Source organism: Phacochoerus africanus, chromosome 1 (genome assembly GCF_016906955.1).
Source record: "Phacochoerus africanus isolate WHEZ1 chromosome 1, ROS_Pafr_v1, whole genome shotgun sequence".
NCBI classification, from domain to species: domain Eukaryota; kingdom Metazoa; phylum Chordata; class Mammalia; order Artiodactyla; family Suidae; genus Phacochoerus; species Phacochoerus africanus.
In genome coordinates this window covers 199951122-199964093 of record NC_062544.1, presented here as the reverse complement: position 1 = coordinate 199964093, position 12972 = coordinate 199951122, and the positions used below count along the sequence as shown (strand labels likewise).

The following is a 12972-nucleotide window of genomic DNA, read 5'->3' as shown; positions in this document are numbered from 1 at the left end:
AGGGTTGCACCCATGGCATATGGAAGTACCCAGGCTGATGCTGAATCGGAACTGCAGCTGCTGGCCTACACCACAGCCACAGCAACACCAGATCTGAGCGGCATCTGTGACTTACACCACAGCTCACGGCAATGCAGGATCCTTAACCCACTAAGCGAAGCCACATCCTCATGGATACTAGTCAGTTTCATTACTTGAGCCACAATGGGTATTCCCTATGCATTTTTAATTTTGATAAATATTTTCCAAATTGCCTAAAGTTTAGGTTTCAGTGTTTTTTTTAACAATTCGCTAGACTCCAACTGTTCTACAAGCTGATTTTTTTGCATTCTGTCATCACATCATAGAAAATTGAATTCTACAGTCCTTAGGTAGAATAAGTAACCATGTTGGTGGTGTGATTTAAGAAGCATTGACTGTCCTACAATCCAAATATCTCTAAGTCACCAGCCTGTCTTAATGTCATTTGAGGAAATCCTTAGAGGCTTTCTATGTGATAATCATGCCCAATGCTTTTTTTGGTTTGTTTTAAGAATTAATTCCTAGTGTTCATATCTTGATAATCTACAAACTGCTTCCCCCCAAATTTGTTTTTCTTGTGTATATTTCCATCTTATCTACTGAAAGACTGAAGTGACAGCCCAATGGGCTTTTTACTGTAATAAGCTGTGGAAGATCCAAGTTACAGAGAATATCGATATCACTATATGGGGCAAGAAGGGGAGCAAGGGAGGGAAGGAGGAAAAGGGAAACTTAATTCTTCATAGTTTTCTTGGTTAAAATGCCTTGGAAAGTTCTAGGTTCTAATGAACATTTCATAGTGAATCTGCAGTTATTATTTTGTGAACTTCTTCCTGCTGGTGGAATTAATTTTGTCTGGGCAGATGAATGTCATCCTGAAGAAAAGAGTATTGTGTTCTAGGGACACATGCTGATCCCCCCACCCAAAACACTGAACATGAAATAGAAGTAGGGAACTCTGGCCCCACTTAACAGTTGAAGGTTAACTTAAAATTGATAATTTCTGTTTAGTAGGGTTGTCAATTTTTGTCATCTAGGAAAGAATTTTTTTTTCCGCCTGAGGTTTACAGTATTTGCTAGTTCTTTTTCCTCAAAGAATGTTATTAATATCTCAGGAAAACCATATACCACCTCAGAGGACATGGGTGGAATGGGACTAAGGGTGAAAGGAAAGTAAGGTAAGAGCAGGTGAAGCAGAAAGGGATCTCTGTGTAAAATGTTAGGACAGAGAAGCAGGATGGTGGGACTGTAGAACCTACTTTAAACATAATATATTGAAAAGTTTAATGGCTTCTAATATCAGTGAATTATAGGTTATTCCTGAAGCCCAGCTGTATTAGTGTGAGGGGAGTTGAACGCAGCAGCCACAACATACTAATCCATTCAGGGGTGGTTGGAGGAGGGAACCGTGTTCATATGCTGGCTCCAATGAAGTATTAGCATTTTGCTTTAATTGTGCTTAGTGCAGTGCTAGGGGCTCCATACCTGCATGTTTGACTTTCTAACCCTTTTCAAAATCAGAGCACTCTATAAATGGGTGCTCTAGATTCACCAGTTTTTAAATTAATCTTGTGTTGCAAATGAGAAATAAAGCATCATGGAAAACTCAAGCACATAAATAAATAAAAAACAAGGCTTTGGATAAAATGAGATTATGAACTACTTTCTACTGCTGATTTTTATCAGTATAAATTCTAGTAACTCAATGAAAAACAATTTCTCTTTCTTCTTAATAGTCTGTGTATGTTTCTTGTCAAATATGAAAAAACTACTCAGAAGAAGAGAGAATGCTTTTGAGATCTATGATTTTGGTTTATGTAAAACTGCTGTACAAGCAGGTTCTTGTTGGGTCAACAAGACCTGGTGTTTTGGCATAGAACTGAGAGTGATAATGCCTAATCCATTCAGAATAACTCTTTCAGGGAGGTTGAGATAGCTAGGCAATACATTGACAGAAATAGAGGAGGATGAAATGTTGGGAGAATTATATCAACCATTAAGAAAAGGTGCAAAAGGAGTTCCCGTTGCGGCACAGGGCAAACAAATCCAATTAGGAACCATGATGTTGCGGGTTTGACCCCTGGCCTTGCCCAGTGGGTTAAGGATCCAGTGTTGCTGTGAGCTGTGGTGTGGGTCACAGATGCATCTCGGATTCTGAGTTGCTGTGGCTGGGGTGTAGGCTGGCAGCCATAGCTCTGATTTGACCCCTAGCCTGGGAACCTCCATGTGCCATGAGTGCGGCCCTAAAAAAGCAAAATAAATAAGTAAAAGGTGCAAAAACTTTATTTGCTGGTATGTAGACTTGCAGTTTTCTATCTAGACGGTTATCATACTTCTGTTGTAACTTTCAGAAAAATCACTTTCTTGGGATAATAATACATACTTAGACCAACAAGGCATCATGATGTAATGGGTGGAACCTGGGAATCAGGTGGGTCTGAATTTGAGTCCCATCTCTCCAACGTTTCAGCTTTGTAAATTTAGACAAATTGCTTCATATCTCCCGACCTCATTTTCTCATCTGTAATATGGAGGACAGTAGTTGTGACTTGTAGTCTTTCTAAGGGACTACATTGGGTCCCTTAGAACCCAATGTGGCATCTTCCACAAAGCCTGAACTGCAGTACAACGCCTTAGGTGATAGTCCTCTCTCAGCTGTCCTCTTCCTGACTCCACAGATACAGGCAGCTGAAGTTGTAATAAGTGTAAATATGTTCCAGAAAGGCTTTAAAGTGGTTGTATGTTGGCAACTGGACCTAATAATTTCCTAATAAAATTTAAGAATGAGGAAGTTATTTTTCCTTTTTCATAAGAGACATTTTAAGGCTAATAACATTTACTTTTTTTTTTCCTTCCATCCTGTGCATTATATTTGACATTCTCTGGGATAAATCACCGAACAACACATTTTCAAATTGCACAACATATTGACAGATTGCACAAAAATATCCTAAATGTCAATCGTGGTAAATTTTATGTGTGTTATATTACAGCAAAACAGGAAAGAAAACAATAGAAATGTTCTTTCTTTAAAAAAATTGACAAAACCAGTGGTTTCAGATAAATAGCATCTGTTTCTCTATTGCCTTATAGCTAAAGTACACAGCTGAAACAAATTAAAAAAATAATAGATGGCTGAAGAGTTTGGATTGTGATTATTATGAGGATGTTTATCACAGAATTATTTATAATAATGAAAAAGCGAAAGCAATCTAAATGGCTCAAATTAGGAAAATGAGTAGCAACAGTAATAAAATTTATTGAACACTTACTACCAGACACTTAAAATATTTTACAAGTGTTAACTCATTTAATCCTAATAATAAAACTGTGAAGTAGGTAGTACTATTACTCACATTTCATAGATGAGGCCCAGAGGTGTTAGTAAATTGCCCAAATTCACATTGCTGGTAAATGGTGGAGCGGGAGTCCTACCTAGGCATGTGAATTTGCGTGTGCCCAAATTTGAGGTATTGAGATAATATAATAGTTTGCAACCTTAAAATGATGCTTAAAACATTTTTTTTTCCGTCTTTTTGCCTTTTCTAGGGCCACTCCCACGGCATATGGAGGTTCCTAGGCTAGGGGTCTAATCGGAGCTGAGGCCACCGGTCTACACCAGAGCCACAGCAACTCGGGACCTGAGCCGAGTCTGCGACCTACACCACAGCTCATGGCAAAGCCGGATCGTTAACCCACTGAGCGAGGCCAGGGATCGAACCCGCAACCTCATGGTTCCTAGTCGGATTCGTTAACCACTGTACCACGACGGGAACGCCGTTAAAACATTTTTTGATGACACAAAAATGATTATGAAATAGCAAAGCTAAACATGTAGGATAAAAATTGTGTAGTTAATTCTCAACTTTGGAAAAAATCTCTGGAAGAAAGATGGTTGTCTCTGGAAGAGTAGAATTATGATTATTTTATCATATATTTTTGATACCTTATTTATTCAGTTAATTTACACTTATTTTATTTTTTTAAACATGACTGGTAGATTTAATCCCCCCCCCCCCAAATTCTAGCACACTCAATTAGAGAAAGAAAACCATAGCAACATTTCTGAAACAATTCTCTAGTCTCAAATAGACAAGATACTGTTTGATCCTGTTAAGGTATTTGTAAAATATATTGCTGGGTCCTAGCTCTTTGAAAATACCAGCTAGCTTCACGCTATTCCAAAATGTGTACTTGTCCTAAATGTGTATATCCCAATAGTTCAAATATATAATTACTTAACATGAACTATACTAGGTTGATTTTCCCTTCTTTGGAAAAATGCTCTTTCATCTTTGGAGAGATTTTCCATTAGTATTTCTTCCAAATATCAAATTTTGTTCCTGTTGTACTTCCTAATGTCCTTACTACTCTAGGGACCTAGAGTCTTCTAAAACCTTATGTGATAGAAAAACAGGAAGAGAAAATATGAAAAGTCTACACAGGTAACACTGATGTAGTAGTTTAAGAAAAAAAAATTATGGAGTTCCTGCATTGGTGCAGTAGGTTAAGAATCTGCAAACTTGTGGTTGCCATGGGGGAGCAGGGAGAGAGTGGGGTGGACTGGGAGTTTGGGGTTAGTAGATGCAAACTATTACATTTAGAATGGATAAGCAATGAGATCCTGCGATATAGCACAGGGAACTATATATCCAGCCTTCTGGAATAGAGCATGATGGAAGATAATGTGAGAAAGGGAATGTATGCATATATGTATGACTGGGTCATAGCACTGTCAGTCAACTATACTTCAATAAAAAATAAAAGTAATAATAAGAAAAAGAATCTGACTGCAGTGGCTTGGGTCACTGCAGAGGTTCAGGTTCCATTCTGGCCAGTGCAGTGGGTTAAAGGACCTGGCATTGTGGAAGCTGCTGCATAGGTTGCAGCTGTGGCTTGGATTCAGTCCCAGTTCTTGGCCTGGGAACTTCCATATGCTGTAGGCGCAGCAATAAAATTAAAAAAAAATATATTACATGATCAAGAATATGTGAACAAAAGTAATTTAAGACATAAACATCTGTTGAATAATTGTCTATTTTGATAGGAAGTAGAATTTCAGTATTCTACTGTACAATATTACCTCTTGTTACTATGCCTGTAAGAGTATCATAATTTTCTGGCCTGTTGAAGAAGGATATTTTTATGTTTTTATTTACTTATTTCAAATACTAAATTCCTTTTCTCCCCTCATAGGAAAAGCAATTTATGTTATTTCCCTTTCGTAGTTTAATAATTTGATTAAAAAAAAAGAAATATAATTGATTTACAATATCGTATTAGTCTCAGGTGTACAGCACAGTGATTCAGTTATATATATTCCTTTTTGGATTCCTTTCCCTTATAGGTTATTGCAAAATATTGAATATAGATCCTTGTGGTATACAGTAGGTCCTTGTTGGTTATCTATTTTATATATAATAGTGTATATGTATTATTCTTAGCCTCTTAATTTATCCCTCCCCCCTTTTCCCTTTTGGTAACCATAAGTTCATTTTCTGTCTGTGAGTTTCTTTATCTTTTGTGAATAAGTTCAGTTATGTATATATATTTTGGGTTTTATTTTTTTGTCTATTTAGTATATATATATTTTAGATTCCATGTGTAAATGATATCATGATATTTTTGTCTGGCTTACTTCACTTCGTATAATAATATTAGGTCCATCCACATTGCTGCAAATGGCATTATTTCTTTTTTATGCCTAAGTAATATGCCATTATGTGTGTGTGTGTATGTGTTTGTGTGTGTGTGTGTGTGTGTATACACCACATCTTTATCTATTCATCTGTCAGTGAAAATCTAGGTTGCTTCTATGTCTTGGCTGTTGTAAATAGTACTACTGTAAACATTGAGTGCATGCAGTTTTTTAAATTATATTTCTCCATAGTAGCTGTACCAATTTACAGTCCCACCAACAGTATAGAAAGGTTCCATTTTCTCCACAACCTCTCTGGCATTTATTATTTGAAGATTTTTTTGATGAGGACCATTCTGACTGATGGCGATACCTCATTTGTGATTTTTATTCGCATTTCTCTAGTAATTAGTGAGATTGAGGCTATTTTCTTGTGCCTGTTGGACATCTGTATGTCTTCTGCAGAGAAATGTCTATTTAGATCTTCTGCCCATTTTTTGATTGGGTTTGTTTTTTTGATATTGAGTTGTATGAACTCTTTTTATATTTTGGAAGTTAATACTTGGTCACATCATTTGCAAATATTTTCTCCCATTCTGTAGGTTGTCTTTTCATTTTGTTGATGGTTTCCTTTGCTGTGCAAAAGTTTCTAAGTTTAATTAATAATTATTAATAGCACTCCTTTAATTATTAAAAGAGAAGTGATGAGGTATCTGATTACTTTACCTTCATGGTAATGCTGATTGTGTGGGGCTTCCTCTGTGTGGGTCTGTTCATTGGAAAGCCAGATACTTTGAGATTTGAGATCTTTGTATTCAAGAGTAATTGTCAAGACTTTTTTTCTTGTCCTTTTGTTTCTTAGAATCTGTTGGGCTGTGAGACACTTCTTTTTTTCTTTAGAACAATAAGAGGGTACAGCACCTACTATTTTATGGGTCTTGAACATTTAAAAAATATGTCAGGTTTCCTTTACAGATTATGAATATATCTTAAGAAATATGTGATAGGCACTAGACCACCATTATTTTGAACCACTTTTGACTGTCTTCTCATTTATATTTATATAAGATGGCAACCTGACTTAGTCATTCACTTAACGACACAGGGCTAGAACAAGGTCTAGTTCCTAAGGGAAGTGAATAAAAAATTCCCTTTGAGAGGGAGAGAAGAAAGGGAAGGAGAAGAAGGAGGAAGAGGAGGTGGAGGAAAAGAAGGAGGAAGAAGAGAGGAGAGAAGAGGAAGGGGATTCATTCTAAGGTCTGCAGCCTGGTGGCATCTGACATTAACAGATACAAGAGGAGCTTAGGTCCAAACTGGTCTAGGATGGAATGAAAGAAATGGAGACCATGTGTACATGACACCAATCATCCTATTGAAAACTCACTTATTCAGACTCAAACTATTTTAAAATGACTATATATATATATGTATATATATATATACATATATATATAGTTATATAAACATAAAATTAGCTTCATGTTATTTTCTTTGTTTTGCACAGATATATAGGTGATTTTCACAGAAATTCACATAATTTTCAGGTTTTATGGAGTTCCCATCGTGGCTCAGTGGTTAACAAATCCGACTAGGAACCATGAGGTTGTGGGTTTGATCCCTGGCCTTGCTCAGTGGGTTAAGGATCTGGCGTTGCTGTGAGCTGTGGTGTAGGTCACAGATGCAGCTTGGATCCCGCGTTGCTGTGGCTCTGGCATAGGCCAGCAGCTACAGCTCTGATTAGACCCCTAGCCTGGGAACCTCCATATGCCATGGGAGCGGCTCAAGAAATGGCAAAAAGACAAAGAATAATAATAATAATAATAATAATTTTCAGGTTTTATATACCACTCAAAACTAAAATATGAACAAGTGCTGCAGAATGATAACTAAGAGCTGGTGGCTAGAAACTTGTTAGGCCACATCAGCTACTCCCAAGTGTGGCCACATTCAAGCAGCTCTTGCCATATTTCTGAGATCAAGGGAGACAGGATACAGGCCACAAGGAATCTCAGGAATAGGAAGAGCAACAATAATACAGCTGTCAAGTGCCTACTATGTGCCAGACACTGTTCTCAGAGCTGTGTATGCACTCTCACTAAGCCTTAGCAACTCTGAAATATAGGTATTCTGTTCTTTTGTTGGTGAGAAAGTTAGCTTCAGAGAGTCTAAGTAATATACCCAAGATTACTTAGCTGGATTTGAACTCAGGCCTCCCTGTTGTCAAAGATGTTCTTTGTACTATATTTGGCCATGCCTTTAAAGGGTACCTTCTAAAGTCATTGCTTGCACTATAAACTTATTTTCAGGAGTTTCTGCTGTAGTGCAGCAGGTTAGGGATCTGGTGTTTGTCACTGCAGCAGCTTGGGTAACAGCTGTGGTGCAGCTTTGATCCCTAGCCCAGGAAGTTACTCTATGCCACAGGTGTGCCCCCCCCCCAAAAAAAATCTTATTTTTATACTATAATCAAATTTGCAAAGTGAATGACTTATTTATCCTCTTCTACCCTAGGAGGAGGTACTCTTTGCCCTTTCTGAATGCCAGTGTCTTAGACCACTCAGAAGACTCTTAACCATATCATGCTTGGTATTATAGTTATTGGTGTATTCTCTTTCCTTTATTAGCTATACTATGTTCCTCAAAGAGTCTGAGACCATGTCTTCTTCATCTTTGTATTTCCATACCACTCATCCTTGCACATAGTAGCTACTCAAGAAATACCTGTTAAATGAATGAGTAAATGAGTGTTGCATAGCGTTAATTCTGAAATGTACTTATGATAAAGCCCACCCAAGCAGGATTAAGAGTAGTAACTGGCTGCCTAAAAGATTTCTTCTCAGATGTTAATGTGTAAATGTGCCACTTGGGGATCGTGTTAGAATACAGGTCCTGATTCAGTAAGTCTAGAGTGGGGCCTGAGATTCAACATTTCTTTTTTTTTTTTTTGGCTATGCCCATGGCACGTGGAAGTTCCTGGGCCAGAGATCAAACCCAGCTACAGCAGAGACCCAAACTGTTGCAGTGACAATGCCAGATCTTTAACCTGCTGCCATAAGAGGACCCCAACAGTTCTAACAAACTGACAGGTGATGCCCTTGCTGCTGATCTGCTGCTCAGACTTTGAGGACCAAGAAAGTTAAGAGAAAAAACCTCTGTGATACTTAGTTTTTAAAGTAGGGAGCAAAGGGAATTCTCAGAAAATAAAAGGAGTATTTGCTTCAAAGGCAAATTTAGGTGGTATCTGCTCAGAAAGGTATGGGAAAAGGTTAGAAATTTGGGAGAATTTAGGAGATGGTTCCTTCAGTCAACAAGCATTTATTAAGTAACTACTCTGTGCAAGTCACTGTGTAAGTCACATAAGGCACCATCAAACATGTTGTTCCTAGGTTTTGCTGTGGACTGGGGACTATTGTTAGCTAGCCAGTGTTCCCTAGCATTGGTTCTCAAACTTGTATGTGCACTGGAATTACCTGGAGAACTTACTAAACACTCTTTCCTGGGCCCCTTTCTCAGAGATTATTTGCAGTCAGTGGGTGTGGGGGCCCATGATTTTGCATTTATAACCAGTTCACAGGTGAAGCCAAAGTTGCTGGTCTGAGGTCTGCACCTTGAGAACCACTGTTCTAGGGCAGTGTACTTAACCCCTGAATTTCCTTTCAGTTTGAAACCTGAAATTGATATTACCCTAAACATAAACACAAAACTGTAGGTTAGCTGGCCAGAGACCTGGGTCAGTAACACAGTAACTCACCTGTGCTTAGTGTCAGTGGGGCACCCGAAGGTGTCTATTAATAAATAGCAAGCCTAGCATTAATGAAATAATTGGTTAAAATATACACAATTAGAAGGAGCTACATTGAATATTAGCTGTACCTTGTATCTCTGTACCTTACAAATTTAGTATAATGAATAGATAATGGTTTTCTAAGTAGAAAGCAAATTTTTGTTTTGTTTTGTTTGTTTTCAGTCAAGGTCCAGGAAGCCCTGCTATGACCTTAACACCTACTTTTTCCATAAAACATTCTTTAACTGGAGTTCTTGTTGTGGCTCAGCAGGTTAAGGACCTGACACTGTCTCTGTGAGGATGTGGGTTCTATCCCTGGCCTGGCTCAGTGGGTTAAAGATCTGGCATTTCTGCAAGCTGTGGTGTAGGTGACAGATGTGGCCATGACTGTGGCATAGGCCACAACTGCAGTTCCGATTTGACCCCTCACCTGGGAACTTCCATATGCCACAGGTGTGGCTGTAAAAAGAAAAAAATAAGTTCTTCAATTAAATGACACATGAACCCAAGTCATCTTTTTTTAAGCATCTCTCTTCATACCAAAGAAGGGCTCTCATTTTGATTGTTTTTTTAGCAATAAAGTTTTTGAAAGGGAGCTCTAACTAAAATAGAGTCACATTACAGTTAAGTATTCTATAGTATATCTTTCCTATAAGGGAAATTCATGGCTACTTCTAAAGTACAGACAATAGATGTTAAATGTGCATGTGTATAGGTGTGTGTGTGTATACATATATATATATATTTATATATATATGTGTATGTTTGATTATATCAGAGGGATATACTGTGAAATGATCAAGTTTCCTTTCAGAGTTCTCTTTGGTCTCTACCCATCTAGTCTTCCCCCCTCCCCAACCCCGGCCATGCAGGTCCCCTCCCTCCCAGTCCCTACTCCAACACACACACACACACACAAGCACGCCCCCCCCCCCCCGGCCCCCCTGAATCAATCACCCGTTCAGCAAATCTTCTGTTCCAATCAGACCAGTCAGTATCTTTTCTATTCCCACCAGAGAACACTGAACTGAAGAACTTTGAGGACAGGTCATTTCTACCTACTTATCATGAAGCCATCAAAAGCACACAGCACAGAGCTTGTTAATGTTTCTTGAATGAATGTCACTAAGCTTTGTCCCTACCCCCCTCCCCTACGGCAAGCAGATCCTTGCTTTCTCTCTTCCCAGCATGTCCTTTTCCCTCCCCTCACAAGGTTTGAGGCCACTTCAATCTTCTCTGGGGCATGCCTTGCCCTAAACCACTGCGTTGAAATCCTGCCCTGTAGGTTAACATATGTCCTCTAATATTTTTGTGTGCACGGATTTTGACCTCCCAACTAGATTACAAATTCTGGCAAGATTTTAAAACTGTTTTCCCATAGTTTCAGAGCAAGAATGTAATTCTGAGATTCATTCCTCTTCCCCCTTTTGTTTTCTGGAACAAATTTTTCATATACATTAATGACTGTTAATAACCTGATGTAGTCTTCTCTCTATTAAGATACATAAACATCAAAATAATACATTATGTATCACCTTCTCCTCACTATCCCTTGCTGGTTTAACCCCCTTCAGTGGTCTCTTCACGCCCAGCTTGTGTTCAGCCTCTATCTTTGTCTCTTAAATTACCTCCTAGCTCTGGGGCCCCCATACCTATGCCGGTTGCCTTGAAGGTTTCTTCTTCCCTCTCCCCTTTCCTGTTTTGCTTGCTGCTTATCCTTCACATCTCCCTTGACAAACATCTCAACTGTGTGCTGACATATCATTTTTTAATTTAAATTATCTTGTTTCATGTCAGATTACCATCTACGTTTTAAGTGCCTTTAGGATAGAGACTGTTACTCATCTGTCACTTTTTTTGAGGAGGGAAGCATAAAGAACAGCGTTTGGCACATATGTTCTTAATAAATATTTCTTCAGTATTGAGTACATAAATGATTCTTTGTCCTAAGGTAATAACTCTTTAATGTGGGTATGTTAAGCCTTTAGGAAATTACTAGAGGACTTATTTTAGAGGTGGAGGACTGTTTTTCTCAAATCATACAGTGAGAAGGTTACCTATGCCTTGGTCTAATCTTCCAACCAAAGATAAAAAGAAGAGAGAAAACATATATTGCTCTTTCTGTCCCAGTCCTGGCTTTTCACCAGTGAATCTGAACCTTCCCTACAGTGTGGCATTTTGGAATCTATAGCATTGGGACTATTGGCTCATCATTTTCAGGAGACTGATTAAGAGAAAAGAAAATGACTCTGATTGCCAGTATTAAAACTTACACATCTGCAGTCAGCCCACATTCCAGTCTCTTCACCCCATCTTTACCTCTACCTGAGACTGTCCCTAAATCAAAAAAACAGTGTGTCATTATATGCTAGCAACCCCACTCCCCTACTGAATGTTATTTAGGGTTGTCCAGTCAAAGAACTCTGTGCCAGAAAAAAATTAGATTTAGGTTACAGTTCTTGCTTTGATTCTAGCTATAGTATTAAAGGGGTCATTATTCCATACTTCGGGTCCCACTTAACATATCTGCCAATTGAGAAGATAGGACTGCATTTTCTTACTTTCTTTTTTCTTTTTTCGGTCTTTTTGCCTTTTCTAGGGCTGCTCCCGTGGCATATGGAGGTTCCCAGGCTAGGGGTCTAATTGGAGCTGAAGCTGCCTGCCTACGCCAGAGCCACAGCAACACAGGATCCGAGCTGTGTCTACGACCTATACCACAGCTCATGGCAACGCCAGATCCTTAACCCATTGAGCAAGCTCAGGGATCAAACCCGCAACCTCATGGTTCCTAGTCGGATTTGTTAACCAGTAAGCCACGACGGGAACTCCAGGACTGCATTTTCTTGCTACAGTACTCTCAAGTTTTCCTCCTGATACTCATTTTAACCTGATTTCACTAAAAGAAAAAAAAGGGAAGAAATAAAAGAATATGAGAGAAAAGAAAAGTGGTAGGGGTATTTGATAAGGTCATGGTTTTGTTGGGGGTTCGTGTTTGATGGTGATTTGTCTCGGGAGCTATATACCCCTGGGAGTGACAAGGGAAGATTCCATTGTATTGCTTGTCAGGCTGAGCCCACTGGACTAGGGATCCCATAGATCAGCACATTGTCTGGAAAAAAATAGGACCAATCTCAGAGGATGATTTCTGAAAAATGGAGATGATAGATTTAAAATAATTTGCTCTGTTCATCCTTTTTGTCAATTCTCACCCCCAATTCATATTAGCCTGCTCAAAAATTGTTAATTACAATGTACTTTATTTTTTTAATTTTAAAAATAGAAACCAAAGAATTTACTAAACAATGATGCATAATATAGAAAGGATCAGTTACAAATCACTATTTCCTCTGCAAAACTGATTTCAACCCACCACAATTTTGTTGAGTATCTGCAAAGTGCCAGACCCCTTATGGACCGAGCAAAAGGTTAAAGTGTTAAGTTGGATAAAATGAACACTGATAACCATAACATAGTTCTCTATAAGGGCTGCTCCAAATGTTTATAGGAAACTCTCAAGTAAGCTACTTAATGT

The 12972-nt window shown here is 38.5% G+C and overlaps 1 long non-coding RNA gene across 1 annotated transcript in view; it reads right to left on the bottom strand.

The window, feature by feature from the left end:
• LOC125112852 (uncharacterized) overlaps positions 1 to 12972 on the bottom strand; it is a 109235-nt gene that overhangs the window by 57494 nt on the left and 38769 nt on the right. The gene's annotated exons all lie outside the window — the stretch shown is intronic.